Raw genomic sequence first — 16,539 nt, forward strand, 5'->3', positions numbered from 1 at the left:
CATCGTAAACAAATTGGCTGCCTTTATTCCCATGTTACTTACGATTTTTTTTATTCCTAATGCACAAAAGTGGCGATTTCAGATAGCAGACGACAGGGAGTAAAAGTCATTCACTTGTTCGACTTATATGAAAATGGCGGCCGTTTTCTCCCATTGGCAAAAATAACGCATGGGATCAGCTGTTATGTTTGCCTCTTGGGAGAAAATGGACGCCATTTTCATATGGTCGAACAAATGAGTGACTTTACTCCCTGTCGTCAGCTATCTAAAAGCGCCATTTTTGTGCATGTGGGATAAAAAAAATTTTTTTAAATAAAAAATTAAAAAAATTTTTTGTTTACATTTTTTAAAAGTTGAAAGAAAATTAAAACTTTCATTCTTTGACAACTTTTTTCTAAACTCAATATTTTCGGACTTATAAGCTACTGAATATAGGTCTACAATTACAAGTCCAAAATTTCGAAAATTCATAACTCGAAAATTTGGAAAATTAAATAAAAATAAAAGAATACGTACTATCTGTTTTTTTTCGATACAGAATAGAAAAAAAATATTTTTGGACGATTTTAAGAGGTCGACTAAAATCTCACGTGGAATTGCCTATATATATGTTTTTTTCAAAAAAGAATCAGCTACGATTTTCGGAAATGAAAATTTGGAATTTTGGGACGATTGCAGATAAAACTGCGTTAGCACAATTTTGATTCATTTTAGGTGAACCTAAAAGTGCTTGAAGACCACCGTCCACGAAACGGGCCCATTTGGTCACTATTGGTCTCATCTACATGGGCGAATTCCTTGCAAAATTTGGAAAATTTTGAATAGTCATAAAACTTTTTTGGTGAAAAATTCGATGAGTTACAGAATTTCAAAGTTTAGAACGCTAAAACCTCATTTCGAGAAAGACGGAATAAAGATTGTGGTACCAATTGATGGTGATATCTCTGGTTCTTCCGGGAAGTTATTCAGATAAGAATTGTTTGCAGTCGAGGGCACCTTTAAGATGAAAAACCAATAGGTTTTAAATTTTTAAAACCAACCCCCCCCCCTCAATTTTGAAAAATACGTAAATTCGACAAAATGGGCCCTTTTCTAAAAAAGACGGTTTTTTATTAATAAACCATTTTTTACAAGGTTAACGATTGGGTATAACTTTATTGTATCATTTGAAGAAAAAGAATAGAAATTAAACTTATTTAAAAATTTTTTGACAGTCGATCTCTATTACGAAAAATTTCACGAAATATCGAATTTTTCATTTCTATGACTACAAAAACAAAGAATCTAACATCAATATCTCTGGTTCTTCTGGGAGGTTATTCAGATAAGAATTATTGTTTACAGTCCAGGGCACCTTACAGATGAAAAATCAAAAGGTTTTAAATTTTTCCACACCTTTATTTTTAAAATACGGATTACTTTTGCAAATGACCGACAAAATGGGCCCTTTTCATTTTTCTAAAGAACCAATGAAATCAAACAGTTAAATTATCGATAAATTAATGAAAACCGCATGATTCGACTTGTCAAAACATGTAGATTGATAATAAAAAATAAAAAAATTAAGATTTTGCTCCAAAATTACTAAATTGCGATTATCTCGAAAACTAGAATCGACAAAATGGGCCCTTTTCATGTGGACGTACACATCTAATAAAATCTTATTCTTTGTATCAAAATGAATCGATTAATCTATATAAAGTATAAATTGCATGACAATCTATAGAGTTAATCACAATTAAAGCCGAAAAAATCGCATTTTTATCAAGAAATCAATTCTTTCAGCAAAATTATGTTGCTGTACAATAAAATCTTACTCCTTTCTTTCAAAAATCTTATTCTTTGCATCCAAACGGATCGATTGGTATATATAATGTATATATTATAGGGGAGACTGGGGCGAAAAGTTAAATTTTGCATAAATGATTTTTTTAGACAATATAATCCGCTTAGATGCAAATATTTATATATTAATATTGTACACTGAGAAAAATAGAGTTTGAAAAACTGGGAGTCAATATTGAAAAAACTGGACTCAGTCCAGTAAAAGTACATTAATTCATTCCCATCAAGCATCTTAGGGTGTTGCGTATAGTGTATAGAGGGCCTTAATTCCAAATGTCACTGTAAAGAGCATTGAAACACAGGCGAAGATTATAAGGCGCGCTGCAGTGTGCATAGTAGAGAAACTGGACTCAGTCCCCTACTTCGAAATTTTCACAACGAGGGAACGCAGGCGCGGAACCTGTCAAAATAAATGGCCGACGCGACGCGAAACGAGTGTTTCCTTTTATTCACTTCGTCAATTTTATATAAAAAAAAACAATAACCAATCATTAAAAAAAAAGAAAAATATGTTAAATGCACTCTTTATATATTCATATTCATTAATTCACAAGTTTTATTCTTCCCACATCTTCATACTTACAATTAACAACTAAATGCATCGGAAAATTTTACAATCATACGGGATTGAACACCTACCTTAACCATACAACTAAATATACGCATAATTATAAATCGCACGCTTTTACATTAAGCCTCTCGGCTACGCAATCGATGGGGGAAATTTCCTATTTAAGAAACATGAAATAAATGAATAATAATAATAATAATAATAATGAAATAAATTAGATCATGCGTGAATTTTACTTTGTAATTAATGTAAGTATGGATGTCAACAATATTCATAATATTGAATAAATAATATTGTCAACTAGTTTAAATTTGATACGGTTATTAGAATTTAATAATAAATAAATAAAAAACATTAATTTTTTCCTAACCTTTTTCAAGTTTGACACTCCTCATGGTAAATTTGATTATTCTTTTTTTTTCGTGTACAAAATAGTGAATTGACCTTGAATGAAATGTATAATTAATTATTCTCACAGCAATATTTAATAATTTAATGAACTTAACTGCACTGCATAATAGTTGAGAGTAGTAAGAGTAAGTGAAACGGTAAGATAAGTGAACGACCATTAGTGTGTGAGAGAGAGAGAGAGAATAACTTGTGGTTTTCGAGTAGGTATCTACTTTATGTGCACGGCGTTCATTTTTCGAAAGAACTGGACTGAGTACTATTTGTTCAATATTCGCTTCTATTATTGACTTGTGTTTTGTACACTGCCGCGTTCTTTTAACAATTACATGAGAAAGTAATTTCTCATTCCAATTTTTTATACTCTTATTCCCTCTTAGACTATATAAACAGTCTTGTTTAAGCTGATGAATGGGATAACTTGTGTTGAATCCCAAACTGTTCAGCTATGAAACTTCTAATACTATAGTGTGTACCTGTCACATATTATTCTATAAAGGAGTACTACACTGACTGCATAAATCATGTTTCCATTTTTCTCCGTGTAGGGCATCTTGTCCCCTACAACTTTCAATAAAAAAGTTTCTGATATTTTCGCATAAAATACATGTTTGTCCTTTTTTGAAAATTTTGTTTTTTTTAACTTTTCGCCCCATGCCTACTAAAACTATTTTCTGATAGGTGTTAAGTAGTAGATAAGTTAAAGTATACGTAAACAAGTAATTTAGTTATTAAAAGATATGTGTTCATTTAACAAAAGCTTTAGAACAGTTATAAAGTTTAAAAAATAAAATTTCAAAAAAAAAAAAAATTTTGTTTATTTTACGTGAACGGTCTTGTTTTTTGACAGAGTACTTGCCGAATGTCAAATAAATCATTTTTAAACAAATAAACCCAAAAAAAAACGAAAAATAAAAAAAAAATTTAACAACATGTAAAAATACATTTAACTTTTCGCCCCAAGGTGCGTTTTTGGCTTTAACAACAAATATAAAAAATCTGACTAAAGATATTTAGCAAATAACTTTAGGTATGTCTTCAGGGGACCCAAATAATGAAGTAAAAAAATCGCTGTGAGAATAAATTCAAAAAATATACTTAAAAGTTGATATTTTCTTTTACGAAAAAATTTTCAAAAGTAGGGTGAAAAGAGAATTTAAATATGGACACCACAAAAATAAACAGAATGTCACATAACTCCGGACATTTATTTAGGGTGATAACACCCTTCTATAATTAAAATTGCAATGCTCTAACTATTTCCGTTCGAAAGATAATGAATTTTAACTGTTTTCACAATTTAACTTTTCGCCCCAGTCTCCCCTACCTATTTAAATTTATAGAATTAATCACAATTATTGCCGAAAAATTCGTACTTTTATTAAAAATTCATTTTTTTCTTTAACATTATGTTGCTGTGAATAAAATGTTATTCTTTACTTAAAACAAATTAAAAATCTATTCTTTGCATCAAAACAAATCGATTGATGTATATAAAGTATATATTGTATTGGAAATTATAAAACTAATTACAATTAAAGTTGAAAAATTCACTTTTTTACTAAAAATTTTTTGTTTCTTTAGAATCATATTACTGCATAATAAAATTTTATTCTTTCCATTAAGACGAATGAACTTGATTTTATAAATGTTAAATTGTATTAAAATTATTTTAAAATTAAATATAGGGGAGACTGGGGCGAAAAGTTAAACTGCCAAAACCGTTAAAATTCATTATCTTTCGAACGAAAATAGTTAGAGCATTGCAATTTTAATTATAGAAGGGTGTTATCACCCTAAATAAATGTTCGGAGTTGTGTGCAATTCTGTTTATTTTTGTGGTGTCAATATTAAAAGTTTTTTTTCAACCTACTTTTGAAAATTTGTTCGAAAAAGAAAATATCAACTTTTAAGTATATTTTTTGCATTTTTTCTCACCGCGATTTTTTTACTTCATTATTTGGGTCCCCTGAAGAGATACCTACATGTATTTTCTAAATATCTTTAGTCAGATTTTTTATATTTGTTGTTAAAGCCAAAAACGCACCCTGGGGCGAAAAGTTAAATAATGGGTGGGGCGAAAAGTTAAATGTATTTTTACATGTTGTTAAAAAATTTTTTTTTATTTTTCGTTTTTTTGGGTTTATTTGTTTAAACATTATTTATTTGACATTTGGCAAGTACTCTGTCAAAAAATAAGCCGGTTCACGTGAAATAAACCAAAAAATTTTTTTTTTTTTTTGAAATTTCAATTTATTAACTTTATAACTATTCTAAAGCTTTTATCAAATAAACAAAGACCTTTATTTACTAAATTACTTGTTTACGTATACTTTAACTTATCTACTATTTATCACCTATCAGAAAATAGTTTTAGTAGGCTAAAAGTTAAAAAAAACAAAATTTTCAAAAAAGGAGAAAACATGTATTTTTTTCGAAAATATCAGGAACTTTTTTATTGAAAGTTGTAGAGGACAAGTTGCCCTACAATATTGATATACAAATATTTGCATCTAAGCGGCTTATATTGCCAAAAAAAAATCATTTATGCAAAATTTAACTTTTCGCCCCAGTCTCCCCTACTTGTCGTTAATGCTTCCTCCACATAATGAACATCTGGATTCACAACTTGTTTTTGATACATTGGTGATTCCTGAATGAGTTTAAGATTTTTAAGGAAATTACAATATTAATTTTGTTATTTCAATTATTAGCTGATTGAAAATAGTATAACTTTTCAAAAAGAAAGGGAAAAATTATCTTTTAGTGTCACAAATCTAAAAAAGTATCTACACAGTAAAATATATATTTAATCGTAAGTAGTAATCGTAGAAAAAGTAGTAAAATTCTTTATAGATAAGTGCAAAGCCTGCAAAAATTATTTTTTAAAAAATTTTTCTGACAAGGAAAAGCAGATTTCTATCTAAAATATAAGAAACTGAAAAGAGAGTAGAAAATATAATTTTTTAAAAGTAAAGAAAATTTTCTTCACAGTGGCTCCTTTTATAGGAAATTGGTTTTAAGACGAACTCTTGAATCGTGAAAAATACGATAATTGAAAATACAACATACACACGATAAAAATAAGTGACAGGAAATTGAAATATATATTTTTCTCCTTTCTTTATCTTTTCTAACAAATTTAATAAAACGAAGGAAATTCATTTTACATGATTGGATCTACTTTGAAAATAGGGAAGGTGATATAAATGAGTACTTAATGGGTCATAACAAGATGACATCGCTGGAAAACTGAATTAAATCAACCGAGATTTCGCGCATGTGCCATGAAGAGGGATGTTAAACGTGCCGTATATTTCGGAGGGGTGGTTCGGGGTTTTCAAGATCCACGTGGATTTTCCTCTCAGTCGCGTTAGCGAAACCGTCGCGGGTCCAATTCGTTCCGTGATTATTTACTCTCAATTTCTCACATTTTTCAAAACAAAAAAATTTTTAATTTCTAAATTTGAAAAAATTGAATAAAATTAATTGAATTCAATTAAGAAATAAATTTTTAAACATTTATAAACAAACAAATCTTTTGTATTCAGACGGGAAAATAATGATAAAAAAACCACTTTACCGAACAATAAATTCTCTATTTAAAAAATATTTACAAAAAATTCTGTTGGATAATTTTTTTAAATTTAACATAGTGTAATTAAAAGTTTGTGATTAATCGTTTTTTCGGAATAGAGCTCAGTGGAATTTTTTTTCAAAATAAATTATTGAATGTATAAAGTAATTTATTATACAAGTGAAATATTATTGTTATTATGAAAAACATATTTTCCAAAAGGTTTAATCTGACAAGTGACAATTCTACACGAGTGTAGAAGAGAAAATTCGTGTTTGAAACACTAATTTCGTCATTACAGTAAGTAGAAGAAAATTTATTTGGAAAAATATTTTTTAAAAATATATAATATAATTCTATTAACATTTATATTTATTAATTGTCAAGAAATTTATCAATCCTCCAAGTCAAATATTAAACAAATATTAAAACTCAATTTTACGTTTCGACAGCCCTGCTGTCCTCATCAGAAAACTGAAAATATTTATTAAAATTTAAAATATTATTACAAAATTAGAATATAACGTTATAAAAAACATAAATTGATAAAAGAAAAATTTACCGCAAATTAATTTAGATTTTGTGCGAACAACACAACCGGCTTAAGTTGACTGGCAAATATTATAAATAAAAATGTATAAAAGTACGAAATCAAGGGTCAGTGAATTTATCATAAAACAAAGGTGTTAATCATCGAAGAAATACAATAAGTGTCAATGAATACACACACACACACTTGACACGGAGATCGAGTATTGATTTCTGAAAATTAAAATTTGAATTTTTTAAAGAAAGTTTTATAATGTTGATTTAGATTGTTAGTGCCATCTTTTTTATTAAGCGATTTTTTATATGTCTGCAATATTCTGGAACTAAGTGAAAATATTTCTTGTTAAACATTTTTTGAATCCAAAGAAATATTTAAAATGTAGTTGCAGTCGGACAGGTTCGACTGTATAATTAAATGTTAATTATACATTATTGTTAATTAGATATATATATATATATATATAAATATATATATAATTACATATTAATTATTAATAAAATAACATTATTAATTATGTTACTAAATGTTAATAATATTAATGTAAGTAACACATATTTTTATTGATAATAATTATGGGACGCATGAATATTCCCCACATTGAACTTGCAACAATTTTTGTGGTATCGAAATAAAAAACTTAAAATATCTACTTATTAGAACTGCAATAATTCGAGTTTTCTTTTAAACAAATTTTTATAACAAGAAATTAGTATTTGAAAAAATATTTATTAACTACTTTTTTCATTTGACTGTATATTAATTTATAAAAATATCCATGTAGGGAAATATGAAAGAATAGAACATTTAGTTGTTCAGCGTTTTTTTTAGTATGTATTTTAAAAAATAAAAATTTTGCTTAAATGAAATTTTAAGTGCATAAAAGTTTATTTAAAAGGATTATAACCTAAAAAATTTGTCAATTATCAGAATTTTCATATCGTAGTATTTCTATATTATCGAATTTTTATGTAACGTAAAATATATGTAATTGAGCTATAATCTCACAGAATTTATATTTAACATAATTTTGATGTACAACTATTTATATTTAGTTGAAATTATATTTAAAATAATTTTTATTTAATCAAATTTTTATTTAACCATATCTGTAGTTAACCAAATTTTCGTATGAGTGAATTTCCAAAGTACCAAATTTATAAAACATAGAATTTTCAAAACGTCGAATTTCTAAAGCATTAAACTTTTAGAATGTCGAATTTTCATCTGTCCTAACTTTTTGTCACTATAGAGTTTACTATCTATGTTGTTAGTCGGTAAGGTAGATTAAAATTGCGCGCGAAATTTGATTTAACATATGATTTCAAATTTCCCGCACAATTTAAATCAACCATATCAATAAGAATTACAGAGAGGAAACTCTTGTGGCAAAAAAAGTTAGGACAAATGAAAATTCGACATTCTAAAAGTTTAATGCTTTAGAAATTCGACGTTTTGAAAATTCTATGTTTTATAAATTTGGTACTTTGGAAATTCACTCATACGAAAATTCGGTTAACTACAGATATGGTTAAATAAAAATTTGATTAAATAAAAATTATTTTAAATATAATTTCAACTAAATATAAATAGTTGTACATCAAAATTATGTTAAATATAAATTCTGTGAGATTATAACTCGATTACATATATTTTACGTTACATAAAAATTCGATTATATAGATATACTACGATATAAAAATTCTGATAATTGACAAATCTTTTAGGTTATAATCCTTTTATATAAACTTTTATGTACTTAAAATTTCATTTAAGCAAAATTTTTATTTTTTAAAATACATACTAATAAAAAAATCTAAACAACTAAATGTTCTATTCTTTCATATTTCCCTACATGGATATTTTTATAAATTAAAATACAGTCAAATGAAAAAAGTAGTTAATAAATATTTCTTCAAATACTAATTTCTTGTGATAAAAATTTGTTTAAAAGAAAACTCGAATTATTGCAGTTCTAATAAGTAGATATTTCAAGTTTTTTATTTCGATACCACAAAAATTGTTGCAAGTTCAATGTGGGGAATATTCATGCGTCCCATAATTATATTACCTATTAAATACTAATAGTACAATAGTAATTACATAAATAAATATATTAATAAATAAACTGAGTCCACAATTAAGAATTAATAATATTATTAAAAGTATATTTTTCTCTCATACGAATTTAATCAGAAATAAAAAAAATAAAACAATTTGTCAATTTTTCATTTTTGATATTAATAAAATTGTTGGAAAATAATTATGGATACTTGTATAGCTATATTTCATACGCGGAATGTCTTTGTGACATTCAGTTTTGAATATTATTCATTTCTCAAACTCTCATCGTTATAACTTTCATGATTAGCGAAAATTAGTGTAAATTTCTCATTTTTGACAAGAGAAAATCACTGCATAGTATGAAATATAAAATCAAAATTCCACCTTCATTCCATTCAAATATTTCGAGTTACAAATTTAATTATTAAAATTAAACTTCAACTTGAGTTAACATAAGAAAATTTCAATATAATAAATTATAATCAATTTTAATTTAATTATTTCTCGAAATATTACTAAAACATTTATTAACTAATTATTGTAGAAAAATATTTTAATTAAATTCTTAATATTAAATTCTTAAATTATTATTTTGTCAACATGTACACTACCGTCGGGAATTATCGGTACGGCTGCACACGCACGGCCCAAAAACATACCAATCTATAAATCACGATTTTTTTGTAAATACAAATGTCAGAAAATTAACAAATATACCATTCGAAAGATTATTAAATTCTACGATTAATGGTACATAACTGAAAATTTTAATAATTTATACAAAGATTGCAGCAATCGACAAATTTGACAAAAAAATTTTAAAAATACAATTTTTTTGGAAATTTTTTCAACCTCTGCACATTTTTTTAAAAATTGCAGAAAAAATTTGAAACTTATATATATTAATTTTTAATTTTTTACACACAGTTTTCCGTGTGTAAAATTCAATTTTAGAGGTTAGTGTTGCAAAATATTATTTTATTATAAATCATGAAAAAAAACCTGAATATTTTCGATTTGTCAAAGAATATTTTTTAAAGAAAAAAAAATAAAAGCATACACACAAAAAAAATATGGTAAATTTGACTACTTTTTTACTATTTCCTGTAGTTCCTATAGGCGCCCGTAACATTATTTAGTAAAATGAACTATCCCAGGCGGAAAAGTCGGACGAACGTCGGAGTTTACAACCGGCTGGGATCCGCGCCCGTACAGACCGCAAGTACCGACGGTCTGTACCGATTCGGATCTGAAAAAGCAACCGGCGCGGTACAGATTATGCTCCGACTGTCGGAACCGTCTTCCCACTATTGTCAGTACTGGCTCGGTACTGGATTCCTTCCGCCGGCGGATCTTATTCTTCTGCAGCGTCGGAAGAATGACGGATATGTTGAGTCTGTACTGGCTCGGTACTGGGGCGGATCCGACTGCGGATCTCATCATTTATTGTCACATTATAAATTAAATAATTATTACAAGCAATTGCATTATTTTAGAAAATAATAATTATTAAATAAATCTAATCAATATATTAAGTAATTATTTATTGAGACTTTTTTAAAAATTAAATAATTAAAACAATTCGTTATTAATTAATATTATATATTATTAATTAACATTAATATTATTGAGAATTAATAATAAATTATTAATATTAATAATAATATTAATTAATAATATCTCAATAATAATTGAATAATTGTTTCTCAATATAATAATATTGAAGGTAATGATATTAATAATTTTAATTAATATCTCAATAATAATAAATTTATGGTTATTGATATATTATTAATTAATATTAATATTGATAATTTATTATTAATTATCAATAATATTAATGTTAATTAATAATATCTTAATAATAATAAATTTATTATTATTGAGATGTTAATTAAAATTATTAATATTATTACGTTCAATATTATTATATTGAAAAACAATTATTCAATATAATATGTATTATATAATAATAAAAATATAACAAGTTTCTTTTTTAACGAAATATTGAAATAGTCCTAAATATACATTCAATAAAGTATTGAAAATATAGCGGTATCATTGACGCGTAGTAATTCTGCAAGTTTTATTTGAGCTAGTGACACTTGAGAGTATTTAAGATTTGAGAGTCCCATGCGAGCGTAGCATAGTGGTTAGCGTGCGAGATTTCGGTGCGTAAATATTCGGTTAGGCGTAGGTTCGTACCTCCAAGCGTTAGGATTTTTCAAATGTCTATGTAATAAAAAATTGCGTTTAAGTGTATAAAAAAATAAAAAAAATGTGTAAAGTGAACTGTCAATGAATTGTCATCAGTATTTATCTTTTGCAATTAATTATTATTTTTTGTATTGATATTTGTTGAAATTATCATTTGGATCCGACCCGGTTGTCAGTCGGTAGAATGCCAGCGCTCGGCTGGCTATTAAATGAAAAATCCACGGTCGGTAGAGTGCCAGATCCCAGCCGGTTGAATTATACACGGAACGGCTTCTCCCGGCCGGTCAGCGGGCGGTAGAATGCCAGTTCCGAGCCGGTTGCCAGCGCGCTCCTGGCCTAGTCACTATTCGGTAGAATGCCCGTTCACATTCGGTTGGCAGGCGGTTCCGAGCCAGTACAGTTACACCGGCGTCAGTACGGGCTAGGATCCGCGCCGGTTGGAAATTTCCGCCTGGGATGACAGAATAGTTAGTCTAACTGTAAAATGTAGTAATAAATACTATTTTTACAGTAAATTTAACTACTAAAACAGTTATCTTAACTATTTGCTGTTAGTCATACTAACTGCTTCATTTAGTTGCAGTAACTAAATTTTCATAGTTCCTATAGGCGCCCGTAACAAATTATTGTAGTTGTAACAACTGTAAAAAATAGTTAAATTAACTATTTAAAGTAGTAAAATGAAATTATTTATTTGTTTTTTATTATTATTGAGGTCCATTTTTTTATATTTTCTCTTACCTATTTTTGTTCATATATAATTTATATTAAATTCTTATACACCTAACAGAGAAAAATCCCCAAACGCCGGGGATTGAACGCTCGATCCTAACATTCGCAAACCGATAACCTAACCACGCTCGCACGCTACGATGACTGGCATTGTACTTGAGGACATTCTTCTTAGATTCCGTCATAATAACTACTCCGTTTAGTTGCAGTAACTAATTTTTTAAGCTCAAGGACTTAGTTGAAATGTAGCCAGCATATGATTTTAAATGAATCAACGATAGTGCAGTAGTTAAAAGTACTGTTGAGAATAGTTATTTTCAAAATTTCTGTAGTAAAATTATCCACTTTTTACTAGTTATAAAAAAATTAAACTTACTATTTTCATATAGTAAAAATAACATAAAAATTGTTACTTTTATGACTTTTGTAGTTATAAAAATAAATGTTTCTTACCACCATAGAGATAAATTATTAAAAGCTAGTAAGAATTGGTTCTTTTAACTTCATTGAACACAAAAATAACAAATTCCAGCGGTTGTTTTTACTCTTTGGAACAGTAAATTTTAATTTATTTTGCAAATAGCAAAAAATGGATATTTCTACTACAGAAATTCCGAAAATAACTATTTTTAACAGTACTTTTAACTACTGCACTATTGTTGAGTTATTCACAATCATAACGTGTAGTAGTAATTTTAACTACATAAAACCTACTATTCAATTTTAGTTCCACTAACTATGGAAGTTTAGTTAAAATGCTGCTGAATATGGTAGTTTTAACTATATTTTTTTAACTGTACATATGTGGATGTTTTTACCACTCACGTTTTTTCTCTGTAGAAAAAAATGATCTTTTCAACTGCATAAATAGTAAAAATAACTATTTTCAACAATTGATTTTACTATATGAAAACAGTAAATTTCTTTCTTTCTCTGCAACTAGTAAGAAATAGTTGTTTTAACTACATAAATCATAAAAGTAACAACTTTCAGAGGTTGTATTTACTGTATAAAAACAGTAAGTCTCATTTTGTTTGCAACTAATACAAAATAGTTATTTTTGCTACCACAATAGTAAAATTAACTATTTTTAACAATAGTTTTTACTACTACACTATAGTTGAGCCACTTACAAGCATCTGTTAGTTATTTCAACTACGTAAAGTAGTTATTTTAACTACACAGAGAGAAATTTATAGTAGTGGGTAACATAATTGTGGTTAGGGTGACCATCTTTAATGCTACGTATACAGACAGCTATCTAGATAGTCACCGTTACCATCAATAACATCAGGAGTAACATCTTGGTAGTAAGGGGTAGCATAACTATATTTTTTTAGCATCTGTGATGGTTGGCAGTAACATAATGATAGTATCGTGTAACATCATCTTTTTAACATCAAAATCTGACTATTCATTTCTCTCAGTATACATAAAACCAACTACTTCATTTTGGTTCCACTAACTGAGGAAGTGTAGTTAAAATGCTGCTGAATATGGTAGTTTTAACTACTTTTTTTCTAACTACACAAATGTGGTTGTTTTTACCATTCGCATTTTTTTCTGTGTTCACAAAAACTAACTTCAAACTGCGGACAGAATGAATGAAAGACAGAATTATCAGATTATTAAATAGTTATAGTAATTATAATAATAATATTAGTAGTAGTAGTAGTAATTAATTATTGATTAATTATTAAGTAACATACATAATATGCACTGAAAAAAAAATTCATTTGGTTATAATCCAATAAATATGTATTTGAACCAAATACATATTTATTTGACCTAAATATTTTATTTTATCGCATCAAATAACTATTTATTTGAATCAAATACAAATTATTCAAATAAAATAAATGGAATATTTCAAACTAATAAATAATTTTTTGAATCAATTATAGAAATTATTCAACTCAAATAAATATTTACTAGACCTAAGTAGTTTGTTTCATCGTATCAAATAAAAATAGTTATTTCTATCAAATAAAAATTATTCAAATCAAATAAATGTAATATTTCAAGCTAGTAAATAATTATTTGAATCAATTATGAAAATTATTTCATTCTATATTTAATACAAAAATTTTTTTTTAAATATTTAGTATTTTTTTAAATTTATTAATATATTATTATACTATATTTATATACAGTAGAATCCCGCTTATCTGAGATAATGTGGGGAAGGGGCACCTCGGATAAGCGAAAACTCGGATAACACGGATGAAATAAAGAATTTGAGAATTTTAATAATTTTTTATGTATTTTGAACGGAAGAATGAAATATGCACACAAAACTCGCAACCGTAGGGCACACAAATCGTGTTATAACAAGTTTATGTGTTCATAAGCCACGGCAACTTTCCGCATTATCCGAGCTGCACCTCGGATAATGCGGATTGGTCAGAGCGCAACGGGTGCCTCGGATAACCCGGAAGCTCGGATAAGCGGGATTCTACTGTATTATATTATATATATTAATTTATTTTTTAACAGACTTTTAACATTATTTACAAACATGTTCACACAGTTTTTATTCACAACACAACACACAATTTTATTATTTTATATAACGCTTAAAACGAAGAATGAAAAATATTCGCTCGCATGTGGGATCGAACTCACGTCCCCCGGTCCCTAACGCATACCGGAAGCCTATAAACGCACCTATTTAAACCGCACGGCCACTGAGAATTGATGAGGACTCGGGCTAATCTACTATATCAATGCCAGTGCCGTATATTCTGTATCCAAATAACACATTTATTTATAGAAATATTTTTTATTTGTCTTCATAAAATAGGGTATTAGTATTAACTAATTCATTATTCGTATATTAAATAATTAAGTTAATTAGAATCGATAAAATAAATTTATTGGATTAAATATTTTTTATTTGTATTAAATAAATGAAATATTTAAGTGAAATAAATAAATGAACAGTTTCAAGTGATTTATTATTTTATTTTCAAATAATTATTTAATTGATTGAAATATTTTTTTATTTGTCATGATAAAATAGTGTATTAGCTTTGAATAACGAATTATTCGGATTAAATAGTTAAGTTTATTAGAATCAATAAAATAAATTTATTGTGTCAAATAATTTTTATTTGCATCAAAAAAATACGAAGTAATTGAGTGAAATAAATAAAAGAATAGTTTCAAGTAACTCATTATTTGTATTAAACAAATTCATTTATTCAATTTAATTAATTATTTAATTGAATCAAATACGACTTATTTGGTTCAAATAAGTGTGATTCAAATAATTCAAGTTATTTGAATCAAATATACATATTTTTTTGATCCAAATAAAAAGTATTTGAATCAATTAAATATTTTTCAAATAATTTGAATTATTTGAATCAAATAAATTTTTTTTCAGTGTGGTATATAATAATATAATTGAGGGGCTGGATGCTATAATGTGTTACGCGCCATTCACTTAAAATGGCGCGTAACGCCTTACAGCATCCAGCCCCTCAATTACAATAATTATTATGTTATTATAAACTTATAAATATAAATATAAATAGGTAACTTATGCATAGAAATTATTTTTTGATGGAATGAATTTTAATAATTAATGAATTTGAGAAAGAAAATAGTTAACAAATTTGAAAAAGGTGAAGTCACTGATTCAATGAATGCAGATATTTATTTTTGCAAGTGATTTGTGATTGAACACCATATAGAAGATTCAATGGCAAAAGCACTTTTGAGAAATGATTGATGGCATGAAGTTTGGCTCACCAAATATCGTAAAATTTTTTTTTTCCGAAGGGGGGTGGAGAGTGTCATCTTGAGACTAATGGAAACTAGACTGATTGACAAGTGGGGATGAGATTTCACTGGGGAATCTCTTTTCCGTTGACAGTTGAATATCACATTTGTCAACTCTTCTTTTCTTATGCTTTTTCGATTTATCATTTTGACGTTACCATTCACTCGAGAAACTGTAACTTTATTTTAACGAACTTAAACATTGAGGTCTGAAATTTTTTTTGTTTCCGTTTTTTGTTTCACTAAGTTGCTTTTTATTCTCTTACATAATAAAGTGTTGAATATTTTTTTTTTCTTTTTAGAAACAAGTTTTATTGTCAAAGGAGAACATTTTTTTGTGGATTATATGTTTTTGTTTATTTTCTTTAACATACATAATAATAATGAACGATTTTTGTACGTATATCAAACAGTACTTAATCCTTTTGTGCCTCCGGGACATTATACGTCCCACTTACAAATTTTGATGTAATTCTTACAAATTTAAAGAAATCTTTACGATGCAAATTTTTTTCTTTAATAAATGCTCACTATTACATGTAAAACAAGTTGTGAATCCAGATGTTCATTACATGAACATTTTGCTTCCTCGTTGAGGAAACTTTATCGACAAGTATATTTAATTTTTATTTATTTATTTAAGTATCAACTGGCTTATAAAAATAAAATTGCCCTTTCGTACGAAGTACTAATATTAAAGAAAAAAAAATAGAATTATAATAAAAAATTATATAGCTACGCTGTGTTATTATAAAAATTAACAATAGAAGTAATTATTAATTATTATTAATT

At 27.0% G+C, this 16,539-nt stretch overlaps 1 protein-coding gene across 2 annotated transcripts in view; it reads left to right on the plus strand.

Moving 5' to 3' along the window:
• Positions 1 to 6,207: 6,207 nt before the first annotated feature.
• Positions 6,208 to 16,539, plus strand: part of LOC122504061 (tensin-3-like) — a 566,797-nt gene continuing 556,465 nt past the window's right edge. For both annotated transcript variants that reach the window (XM_043614943.1, XM_043614945.1), the window contains exon 1: positions 6,208 to 6,701. The gene's annotated coding sequence lies outside the window, so the exon portion shown is untranslated. The remainder of the gene's footprint in view (positions 6,702 to 16,539) is intronic.

This window comes from Leptopilina heterotoma, unplaced genomic scaffold, assembly GCF_015476425.1.
Source record: "Leptopilina heterotoma isolate Lh14 unplaced genomic scaffold, ASM1547642v1 Lhet_278, whole genome shotgun sequence".
Lineage (NCBI taxonomy): Eukaryota > Metazoa > Arthropoda > Insecta > Hymenoptera > Figitidae > Leptopilina > Leptopilina heterotoma.